The 12,866-nt window shown below is 42.4% G+C and overlaps 1 long non-coding RNA gene across 1 annotated transcript; it reads right to left on the bottom strand.

Annotated features, from left to right (window-relative positions):
• Window positions 1-275: 275 nt before the first annotated feature.
• Window positions 276-6,431, bottom strand: LOC124165933. Its single transcript, XR_006866359.1, has 3 exons — window positions 6,121-6,431; window positions 626-686; window positions 276-507 (listed from the first exon to the last, which is right to left on the bottom strand). It is a non-coding gene; the product is annotated as an uncharacterized LOC124165933 (long non-coding RNA).
• Window positions 6,432-12,866: the final 6,435 nt, after the last annotated feature.

The raw sequence follows: 12,866 nt of genomic DNA, 5'->3' as shown, positions 1-12,866 counted from the left end.
CTCCATGCGAAAGAACATAGTTTTGCTCTTAATATATCCACCACATAATATCCCCACATAATATCCAAACATGATCTATCAGAACGACAGGTTCACAACAATTAATTAATAATTATCCCAACTTCTCTTCTTTAATTCCTCCTAGTATTAAATGATATTTTTGCTCAGTACACATCGTCTTGATAAATACTTGAGAACAGGTGATTTAAGAATAATATAACACATATTCAGTAATTCATTTTTAATCAAATCATTTTTATTTTTGAAGACATTAATATCCACCCCCTCGTAATTAAAAAGCATAATCTCTGCTCTTGTCAATTTTTATATGCCCGCAAGAATTATCCGCCTCATTCTTCCAGACAAATTAATGCTTCCAACAAACTTTTCTCCGTAACGGGTCCGTATCTTTTCGATCCTCGTCACTCGATACCTCATTCCATAGTCTAGCTCATCTTTTTTTACAAATTCATGTTCCTTCTGCGTCTCTAACAGTTTCTGACGAATCTATAAAAACAGACGATAAAACAAAATATTAGAACAAAGTAACAAATACAAATGCAATCGAATGCATTTTTTCACCAATAGAGGAATCCCCACTCTAAACAAAAAAGAATCTCCTTACCTTTGAGGCAGCAGAAGAAACAGACGAAGAGTTAGCCATCGGAGTCGACATATTTACCGACCTAAGGGGAAAAAGAGATACTATAAAAATACTAGTCACATACCTTTATATTCACAATTAAAAAATTAAAAAGTTATTACCAGAGCTACTGAAGCCTGCCTCGCCTTGTGAGGTCTCTGAAAGGTTTCCTCCAACCACTTTAAATGTGACGTTCGTGGCAATCCTTTCAAATATAATTTGGCAGATCCGATCGCCAGGGACAACATGAAAGTCCATATCGCCGTGATTGGAAAGGGGAACTTTAATTTCCCCTCTAAAATTAAAATCGATCACACCGGCACCGACCTCTATTCCATGCTTAAATGATAGGCTAGAAAGAGAAGCTAACCTACCGTAATAGTCTACCCGGATTTCAAAGAAGATTCCAGTCCTAATTAGACCACGATCTCCGTTGAGGATCATATCCCCCTGGATAGGTCGCCGTTTGGTCATATCCAGCAGGATATGAGTACAGTGAAACCTCGGTTAGCGAACGCCTCTGATAACGAACAATTCGGATAACGACCAAAAATTTCGCTAAAAATTTGCCTCGAATAGCGAACAAAATTTCGGTTTGCGAACAGATGTGTAGCGGCCAAGTTTGTGTTCGGTGCTGTGAGATCACAAATGGATACATAGTAATACAATGTCTACAATATTAAGTCTACAAGTAATACAATGTAATACAGTACCTATGTATCCTGTAACTTTCATATAATAGCGAGTCGCCGCGGAAACCTACGTTCTAACAACATTTCGGATAACGACCAGCTTTCTAGAACGGATTGTGGTCGTTATCAGAGGTTCTACTGCATTTAGCTTGTGGAACAAAGGCAAGCGGGTGTAACCTCTTGACAATAATGGATATTCTAAAGTAAAACAAAGAAAAATTTCCATCAAATTGATTAAGTCTTTAAACACAGAAACAGAAAAAAATATCATATGCGGTGGGGTTGCTCATGATGACTGAGTGTGGTAGTGTCTCTGGTGGTGGTGAGGACTGGGGTAATAAATGATAGACGTTGGAGTAGAATAAACTCATAATAACCTACGAGCCACCTCCAGGGTGTTTGGCTGGGGGACAATAGAAGGTGGGTGAAAAATCAATTACAAATATGCATCGGTGAAACATCTACATTTACATCAACATAATACCCCGCAAGCCGCCTAAAAGGCGTGTGGCAGGGGGTGTTAGGACACCAGCCGTCTAGAGCAAAAAAAATTAAGTGCTCCAACGAAGTTGGGACGAGCGTTTATTAAAGTCCTTTATGGCTCGGGGAAAAAACGAATCCCCACATCTATCCGTTCGGCAAAACATCTCTCTTAATTTATCGCTTCTATTGGACCTGGAAATATAGTGTGGCTCTAATATTATGTTCTCTGTGTCGCTCTTGAAGATATCTATTCTCGATTGCTCAAGCAATCTAAGCCTAGCGCGCAGCCTCCGAGTCTCCAGCGGCTCCCAGCCTAATTGGTTTAACATCTGGGTAACACTGTCTGTACGCCCGTAGTAGTTTTTGACGAAACGCGCAGCCTTTCTTTGTATTTTATTCAGTTCGCTGATTAAGTCTTACAGATAGACGAAGCAAGAAAAACCGCGAAAAAAGATGACATTGCAGATTAGTGTCAGGTCAGACACGTAAAAAATATTGGAAAATTCGAGACGTAGGTAGGGGTTTAAAGGGTTTTGTGGTCCCGTTGAATTTCGGGATATCCTCTGAGTGTTTCTAGGTATCTGATTTTCCCTTCCGCACCTCTAGTATCCCAATCTCTGCTTTCCCTCCCTTTCATTAAATGATGCTTCCAGAGGTTCCATTTTCGGCCAAATTGCGTGACGAGCGAGGATAAGCAGTTTGGAGGCAAAGGTTCTCTCGTGAGTGAAGGTTTGGGGGGACATGGATTGGGAGAGATTTTCTGTCTAGAGTGCAGCGAGGAAGAATCTCGCGACCCCATCCTCCACCATTAACCATGCCGAGATTCCCAAGTCCAAGTCAAACATTTTAAGTCGACCATGGAAGTCGAGACTCGCTCTCTGGGTCTCCACCTCACTCCTCCCCTTCCCGATGACGAACCCAGCGAGCCTGTAAAGTGCATTTCGCGACTCAACAGCGGAGAAAAGAGATGGCTCATGTTTTATTCCTACATAGCGATGGTAGTTTTCCAACGTTGTCGCCCCAATGTAATCCTCCGACGGAGACAAATGGAATGGAGGGGGGGGGGCAAGGGAGGGAGAAGGTGCGAACAATGACGCCAACCATGAGATATCGCCTACTCCACCTGTCGTCAGCCCTTCCAACTAACCTCCTTCCCCGTTAACGCGGGAAGGTTAGGCATTCCGCACCGCCTCGCAGCGGGAATCTCGCGAAAAGAATCGCAAACGATCACCTTGACGGCAAGATGCATCACCCCTAGGTGCACCGATGTGATTTCATGCGGCATGGAAGTTTTATATGGGACGGGGTCGTTCACATCCCACCCGCAATCGTGATTTAATTCATGAATACGGAAAGGGGACGCGAACTCGTAGGTGCACACAAGCTCTATTTTATTCTGGGCCACAGATGATTTTGCCAAAACACTTAGTACCACCAAAAGAATAAGATTTGGAAGGAGAGTAGTCCTGTGGCTTCGCACACGAGCTCCGAAATCACATGTTGGTGTACTCCCATGGATAAGGTGAGGATTAACATAGGATCGCAGTCAGTGGCGCCGACTCCATGGGGCCTGAGGGGGCTCGAGCACACTCAAAAATTCGTCATGGGTGTGAGGAAAAAATGTGTCAGGCTTGTCGATTTTCCCGGAGTGTCCAGATATCGAGATTCGAGTTATCAGGGTTCTAATGTTGATCATATGACTCTTCTAAAATGCTTAAAAAACTTAAAACTCACTACTTATAACATTTCCCGGGGCAACATCCCCAGTTTGGGCCCCCCAGTATTTTTTTTGAGTCGGGTTCCCTGATCGCAGTCTAATACGTAGAATTTAACTAACCACGGCTAGGCGTCGGAGGTGATTGCGAGATTAGGGAAGGGGGTACAGTCACTTTCAAAAGTTTTAGGACATAGATTGTGGCGCCACTTTTGCTTCTCGAGAAATTAAGTTTCCCTTACTCTTTTTGCTTTCCTTGGCCACTCACCGAAAATATTGCGTTTGTCTATGAAGATAAATGCACTCAGAGGGAGTAGTTACTTCCAAATTGATTATTCTGTTTCGATTTATGTCGGATCTAATGATTATTTCGTGTGCATTTACTGCGTACTTGCCCCGGTTTTCACAGTTGGTTAGTATTGCCCGTAATACTTCCGTTGCAAGCAGTTGCGGTGGAGTAGTGGTGTAAACGTAACTTTTTTTTCCAGTCCTTCACTCATTTTGTGTATTTTTATAGAATTTTTATGGGAGCTCTGTTGAGGATTACGCAGAATCAGAAGATGAGGATGAGACAACGACAATGATCATATAATTGAAGATGATGAAAAGTTTTACTTTTATTAATTTTTGTTTTGTTATTTTGGTCTTTGCATGGAAAATATTTAGTGTATTTTTTGTGTAAAGAAACACAGGTGTATAATTTTACTTTTCCCCTATTTATACCTATGTATGTAGTTTATAAGAAATGTAATGTTATATGGGGTGGTTTTTAAGGGCTGAAAGTTGCCACATTAAATTATCACATATTTTAAGCAACAAAATTATTTAATTATTTAAAGTACTGTGACGAATAATTTATTATTTGGATTCGTTTGCATTAACCCCTCATCAGGATTGATTTTTAAGTGTTAAAAAACTCAAATTATGTTCCAAGTCATACAACAATCATTATTCGACTAATCCAAATTAAATTTTACTCATATAAAGCTTTAAAACGTAGTTTTCTAACTCTTGGAAGTTAAGGGTAGTTTATACCCACAAAAAATAAAACGCGCCAATCGGCGAAGTATAGAATTTGAAGTAGAGGGTAAGATTAGCCTAATCCCATATTTTTACGTAAATCCATTCAGTTTGAAAAAAGCATTGTTTTGCACTTTTTTGAGCTTCATTTTCTGGACTACATGCACATTCGGTGTGAAGGATATTTTAAATTCCATTAAAGACAAGAGCCAGCGTTAATTCCCGTCACACAAGAAATGGCGGTATTCCTGAGGTACCTACCCTACTCCCGGCTATCCAAAGCCTGAGACTCTTTGAACATTGTAAAGCTGCGTCTATTAAGCTGTTTGCCTCTTGAGTTAAGTTATGCCAGCCTCTTTTCATTTAAATAAGTAGTATCATAGAGTAAGTATACTTACTCTATGGTAGTATCTACTTGGCTCATCACAAATGTCTCTTATTCTACTGATGAATTCTATGATATTGATAAATGTCACTTAAATTTCTCTCATTAACCCTTGTTACTTTTATACTGAACTTCTTTTATTGAAATTTTAGTATATATCGAGGGGGGGGGGAGGAAAAGTTAGGGGAAAAGGTTGCTAGGGTCGGCAATGAGTTTGATATCTACATGGTCGGGAGTTTACTGATACGCTTTGTTAACGGTGACATGCGACTGCGTCACCGTCTTTCGCGAAAGAAAATCACATTGGTTGTGATCGTGGAGAGAGGTGGTAAGGTGACACTAAAAATTCCCATCGAATAAAGTTAAATTTTCATAAGACAAAATTTAGAACGATTTTAAGACATTTATCGGACATGAAACAAACAAACGCATGATCATCGAAAATTTAGCCTTTTTACACAATGAAACTAAATTGAAAAGAAAACATCGAGAGACAGTCTCGAATTGACATTGGCAAACAATAAAACAAAAATAATCTAATCCTATCCCTAATCCTAAACTAACCTTAGATACAACAGAAGAAATTGAATATTAGAATAATGCGTCTGAAGGCCGAGGTATTTAATGGAGCATTTATGTCTGAAAAGTATTGTATTAACTTTACCGGCGTTTGTGGGGGAAGTTGAGTTCAGCTTCACGAGTCCGTTCTTTTTCTGTAGTGGGGTCTTTCATACTCAGTAAAATACTTTCTGCACGGAAATATTTTTGTGGAAAAAACTGGGGCGAGACTTGACTGGCAATCGTCGAGGAATTTCAAAGCACTGCAGGAACAAGTGAGTGGGTACGCAGTCACGCGCACGGGTGCAAAGTTAAATACACCTAAGGATGAAGTTCGCCATGAAAAAATATCTGACTTAGCCGGGATTCGAACCCGGATCTCCCGATTGCCGGTCAAGCGTGCTAACCAGTTACACCACCAAGCCATTTTCTCAGAGCGAATAATGGCTTGGTGGTGTAACTGGTTAGCACGCTTGACCGGCAATCGGGAGATCCGGGTTCGAATCCCGGCAAAGTCAAATATATTTTCATGGCGAAATTCATCCTTTGGTATATTTCGAGGAATAATTCTTGTTCGGGGAACAGGGCATGGAAATTTCGCCGGGAGAGCTTGGACAGTAATTACCGGTACTTGAAGAATGGTGACGATGTCTACGATGCCAGTGATGTCTGTAATGGCACGTTGAGATGATGGCCATGATGGTGGGTTGAGACAGCGATATAACGTCTCCTCTGCGCGTATCGCGACGTCCACTACTTCGGCCAGCTGGCCGGCCGGTGGGATGCGTGTGTGTCGATGCGAAATTCGGGACTTACACTGGGTCGCTACTACTTTCTTCTCTCTCCAGTGCACACCGACTCCCTCGCGCCCCATATATTCGCCTTCTCCTTCACGTACTGGACGGCTAATGCAAACCACGAGCGACACATGTGCGCGGACGGCTGTCGATCAAGCATCGGGCATCACGGCAGCGCTTTAGCCTTCGGAGCAGATGGGCGGTGAGTGGTTAGGGGTGAGGGGTGGGGGGCAATACATATGGGTTGTGGAATACATGTCCACTTGGGATAGGCCCTATTTGATCCCGGCAAAACCTTCCCTAGAGGGTGGTAGTGAAGGAGTGGGGCGGGAAGCACATCACCGGTTTTCTCCGCCAGCACTTAGTCTCAGGGGCGCAACTAGGAATTAAGGCTGGGGGGGGGGGGGGTTCGGTGCAGCTAATACCGGGGTGTGTGGGGGTATGGAATACCCACCAGGATAAGCGTTAGGTGCGAGATTAATAAATTGAGGAATTTTAAGATGAACGGCTCAAAATATTGAGTTTTACGGCTTTCTGAGGGATATTTTATTAATCCTTACACTGTTCTATTAGTAATATCAATCCAATTAAGTAAAATGGATGAAACTTAAAAATTTCTCTGAGCCCTGGGGGGGTGTTTATCCCCCCCCCCCTCGTTGCGCCACTGCTTATTGTTAGTCTCACCGCGTAGAACACTCGTATGAACAGAGGGGACGAGGCATAATGGAAATAAAGTAAATGGTCGCGAAAGCACTCACTTTCCTCATCATAACCAAGTCCTCGGCTGATTCATAAATAATGCTTATTTCGTTCCTCTTTAGGGTGAATTTTGTATCCCGTCCAATTGGGAACGGCTATAACATGAATCGATCGTATGTTGTGAATGCAATTGATTCATTATTTCTATGCATTTAGGGTTTAAACAAAGTTTAAAACACTCTTATACATACATACGTTTGAATACATATTATGAACGCATGATTCGAAATCTTAGCTTTATCACTCACCGTTTTCTGAGATCTCTATGGTGCTGGTTTCGTCGTTTTCATTTGCCCCCACGGCAAATGCGTGGAAAACGAATGCGAAACACATAACACGACAATCCGAGAGACGTGAAATGGATCACAAAGCTGATTCAACAGCTCATTCAAGTGAACATAGATTCGTTCACTATGCCATCCAGTATATCTTTTTTGCGATCATTGAAGGCCTCAGCTAAGGGTGTCGGACTTTGACAAGTACGTTTCCAATAGCATGTAGACATCTACGAGTACCACTTTACTGATTTGGCCGAGACGGTAAAAACTGGGAGGGTTGGCACATGAGGCAACCTGAATCCTTCGCCTTTCCTTCGGCCCGCGCACTTGTTTCAAGTAGCGCACGATTCTCGCTCGTTTAACTCTGTGAGACGCCGCTAGGAGTATTGCAGCGCTGTACTTCACGTCAAAGTCGCCTTCAACTGTTCGTCAATAAGAAATATGCCACCGAATTCTTCAGTATACGTTGGTATCGAATACTTCAGTCATCGGCAAATTTGCTATCCGGCCAGCAGGGCGATTCGGAACTTGGAATGTGGCCCCCGTGGCCTAGTAAATTGGAGGCCCCTGGTCTAGATCCAGTCTGCTTGCATGTAATGGTAAGGAGGGAAGATCCACGGGACTATGGAGTGTCGCGCGAATCGAGAAATGCGCGGCGCGCCTGACGGCAGGGAGGCGGGGGGGGCGTGCTGCGGGCACCTTTGAGGCAGCGTTTCGGCATGAAGAAATAGAGATACGAATAAACGGTTGAAAGTTATGTTCTTTTTTTCCAAAGAAAACGTACTATTCGGGTCGAAAAACTCAACATTCAAAACAACTGCATTAAGACCCTATTAGCGCCTTTAGGCGCCTCCGGAACGGCTATCCGACGTCGCACGAACCTGAAACTCTTTCATAATTTTTTTCTAACCATTTCGCACATTTTGAGACCACGAATTTTTAAATCACATCATTTAAAAAAAAAGCGTCGGCCAAATGGGACACACGTAAGAAATATTTGTGGCAGAAACCTGAAGAAGCTATGTTTCGTCCAGCGTTTTGTGGGAAGATTTTCTGACCGGAAAGTAAAAGAGAGGTGCTATATCGCTCACCTTGAATATGCAGCGAGCATATGGGATCTGGTGAAGAATGATTTTATCTGTGAACCTAATAAAATACAAAGGAAATCATCGCGATTCGTCAAAAACTGCTATAGGCGTAAAGAAAGTGTTACACAGATGTTAAAGTATTGGGCTGCGAGCCGCTAGAGACTCGGCAGCTGCGCGATGGGCTCAGATTGCTTGAGCAAACGGATTAGAATGGATATCTTTAAGAGTGACACGGAGAACATCATATTACAGTGGTGTAACTATGGGGGATGAGGGGATAGATCTCCCCCAACGCTTCGGAGGAATAAAAAAAATATTTAAAGCTATTGTCTAGTAAGGGGAGGGGCAAGCCACGGGATTTATGAGATTATTTCCTTGAAAAAATAGTTTTATTTTAGTTACATATCTTATATTAATATATATCATTTTTCGTGGGTTTGAAGAAAATTTGTTGGATACTTTCGTTTCAATTCAGTACTTACTGCTTTTGCTCAAAGACTTCTGCGAATTTTCCTAATAGGAGGGGGGGCTGCCCCCCCTGACTCTCGCTGGGTACGCCCATGCCTGTCACACAAAAAAACTGGATAATACCATAACCATGGCCAACTTTAAACAGTTGGCCATGCCATAACCCACTAATTTCGCCCACTGCTCTGCACGTGGCGGCGATCCCCGCGCACGCGCAGAACGATTTATTTATCTGAGGCCTTTTGCCCGACGGAAGACAATTGACTGGGCAGCACAAAGCACCGTGAGGCGCTGCTTCGCCTTGCCCGATGCAGTGTGCGGCAGCTCAAATCAAACCAATACAAACCACGTCGCGTAAGGCGCCCGCAGGCAAAACTTTGCGCCGTCCCTTGCCATACCGTATCCGGTGTGCGACCGACTTAACTCTCATTTTACTATTGGGAAAAACATTCATACATACAAGTTTATTTTAAGTGCCCTCGTATTGAGATTCTTTGAAAATGAATTTTCAAATGAAAAAAAATGTATTCGCTCAACATCTGGGTTTCAAATGGGCTCAACCACCTAACACCTGAGTCGGTAACATGATTTTGACGAAATACCTGCTCACATAGTGTTAATAATATCGTCAGCAATTTCGGAAAAGGTCCTTCTCTAAAAAGGACCTTCGCATTCACAGGCCTATTTTTTCAACGCATAAGACAGGAACAAGGCCCTCATAAGTTGGCTTCTACTATTTTTAATTGGCTCGCCACCACTTAGGTGTCACATATCAATTCTGACTGCGACCCCTGTTCCAGCGACCCGTATCAAATTTATCATTAGTATCAAATTTCTCCTTGGAGTCTTCGAGGGCGATGCTGGGAGGGGAGTTGTCCTTTTTTTCTACCCCACCCCCTTTCTTTCACTCGAGGCGCTTCGGCCCTTCGGCTTCGGTCTTCATATCCCGGCGCTGCGGCTAGAGGGCATTGTGAGCCGTTAAATTGGGAAATTCAAACGCTAGGGAGTCCCCTTGAAAATTACAGAGAACATGGTACAAACTTTTCCCACTCTTTTCCTTATTTATACTGCTTATCTTCAGCTGGGCCAAGATTTTATCGCAGTCACTAAGTTTTTTTTAAACGTTGTGGACAATTCACTGGTGATCAGAAAGCTCCCAGGATTGCGAGCTTTGTATTATGGTCGTATTGTGCGAGGTCTGGTTTCGCTGGTGCGTCCCGCGGCTGCGTCCGACTGCCGCGGCCGGCCGCTACTGACTCAATATTATACATTGTAGTGGTTTCTTCGACGCGGCTCGGCCGTCGCCGACGTCTGCGGCCCGACTGCTCGTGAAGCAGTCGAGACCAGACGTCGCTGCGGGCAGTCGTGCACTTGGTGAACAGAGCGATGGCTACCAAATTTCCTGCCTGAGACGAGTGCCTGATAGAAAAAGGAGGGAAATATGCACCTCTTTACGACCATCAGGATAAATATTTTAAATATTACGCGATAAAGTAGAATACCTAGATTACATAGAAACTAGGGAAAAAGCGAGAAAATGTATTTCTTTTATATTTATTAATAAGTTTATATAATGGCACACGCATAATTCACTTCCTTCGTTCATATAAAATCGGTCGGTCAATGCTCATCAGTCGAAATACACGTTCCTGCTGCGATATTGAACTTCCTTATTCATTGAAATGTCTCTCAGTTCAAAACCTCCTGATCCAGCGAAGCCCCCAGTTCTACCTGAAGTGCGATGTATGCTGGTGGGTGTTAGCCGGCACTCTTGAGCCCTTTCCAATGTTTGAGCTGATGGGAGCTATGAAAGACCTAGGAGAGTGTGGTTAGCCAAATGCGGGTGCATTGCGGAAAGATATGGGTTCTCAAAGAATAAGAAACTATTTCCTTGCAGCCGCGCGCTTTCCGAGACAAGCGTCTGACTTGCCAGCGAAATCGTTGAGTCCGTAATATATATCTCATGAATAAAATAGGAATTTGCACACTAAAAAATCCAAAAATAACACCTATATGGAATTTATAATGCACGACAGTGCAGAAATCTGTAATGTTGTCTCATCTTTAGCGAAATATCAATACCTCAGCTATAAGTAAGGCTGAACAAATTTCCGCACCTAATCACCGCGTCGGGTGGTTGGACACTCACGCACATGACTTGATAGGAGAGGTTGGGTGGCAGGTTGGTGCAAGATTTCTGTTTTGAGAGTTAAAGTTGATAATTTGTTTAGTAATGCGGTGTAATACCTAATGCGTTTCAAGCATTTGAGAAGAGTCATATGATCAACATTAGAACCCTGATAACTCGAATCTTGATATCTGGGCACTCCAGGGAAAATCGACAAGCCTGACACATTTTTTCCTCACACCCATAATGAATTTTTGAGGGGGCTCGGGCCCCCTCATGCCCCAAGGAGTCGGCACCACTGCATGCCAATGACACAGCAAAGACCAAGAGAGATCTGAATAAAATTGCTACAAATATAAAAAAGTAAATGAATAAGCACAAGCTGAAAATTAATATGAAGAAAACAAAGATATTGGTGTGCAGCAAAAGATAACAGCCCAAGACCAATGTTCAACTTGGATACCATAAACTTGAGGAGTAGAAGAATTTCTGCAACACAGCCAGCTGAGTGAACAGTGAAAAGGACGGATCCAGGATTTTTTTCTGACCTCAAGGGTCTGACACACAAACAGCCTTCTCACAGGCCCTTGCTGGACCCCTCCTTAGGATGGTGGACGGCCATGGCCAGAGGGCGCCAGCACCATGCCGGGGGAGGACTACCAGAGTGACCCAGAAAAGTGGCGCAGCGAGGGGGGGTGTTGGGGGATAAAACCCCCCCCCAAAGCTCAGAGAAATTTTTAAGTTTAATCCATTTTACTTAATTGGATTGATATTATTAATAGAATAGTGTAAGGATTAACCGTTAACCAGTGACGTGCAATTCTTGTTACACTACCAGTGACGTGCGGTCTGGGAGACCGCAATGAATCAAAAATTCATAAAATATTGCTAAGCCATTTTTATGGTTTTGTCTAATTTATCTTTGAATGCTTAACTATTTTAAAACTGATATTAAAATTTTTATACTCCCAATACGAACCAATTTGTCATAAAAAATTGTGATTTGAAGCAGGATCAAAAAACTGATGCCAAAAACACTCGAGTTATAATTATTATATTTATGTATCAATATTTCGCCAGATTCAAAAAAGGCCTTAAATGTTAAAGTTGGAAGGCTAAGTAGTAAGTAGCCATGAAATTTATCCCGCTTATTCCTTTTCTTGATGCATTCTTAGTAAGTGACGTGCGGTCTCACAGACCGCTAATCGAGTTCAATTGGAAATTTACAGAAATTAATAAAAGGAACGTTAAATTTAAAGAGTGGGATGTCCTTGTTATGCAAAAATATGAAGGTAACAAGAATTATAGATATTTTGAAATCTTAATTTTGAAAATATTCATAATTTTAGAAACGCCGCGGTCTCTCAGACCACACGTCACCGGTTAAGGATTAATAAAATATCCCTCAGAAAGCCGTAAAACTCACCATTTAGAACCAATAATCTTATAATTCCAAAATTTTGTTAATCTCTCACCTACCGCTTATCCTGGAGGGTATTCCATATCCCCACACACCCCGGTATTAGTTGCACCTAAACCCCCCCCAGCCTTAATTCCTAGCTACGCCCCTGATCCAGAATGAATTACATTACTTAATTAAAATATTTGTTTTGTTCTACTCGAAATGGTGTTAATTTTGCTGTTGAATAAGACATCATTGAAATCAAGTTAACTGCACAATGTTAGTAATTCTGACTGTAAAATTTGTCAGTTTCAGAAGAGGAGGGCGCCAAAGATTTCCAGGCTTGAGGGTGCACCGGGTTACGTCCCAGCAACCCAGCACAGGCCTGCCTTCTCATATTTGAGATTTAACATTAAATACAACAATTACTGTACAAAATATTCTTTTTATT

Source organism: Ischnura elegans, chromosome 9 (genome assembly GCF_921293095.1).
Source record: "Ischnura elegans chromosome 9, ioIscEleg1.1, whole genome shotgun sequence".
Taxonomy (NCBI): domain Eukaryota; kingdom Metazoa; phylum Arthropoda; class Insecta; order Odonata; family Coenagrionidae; genus Ischnura; species Ischnura elegans.
This window is presented reverse-complemented; position numbering and strand designations above follow the sequence as displayed.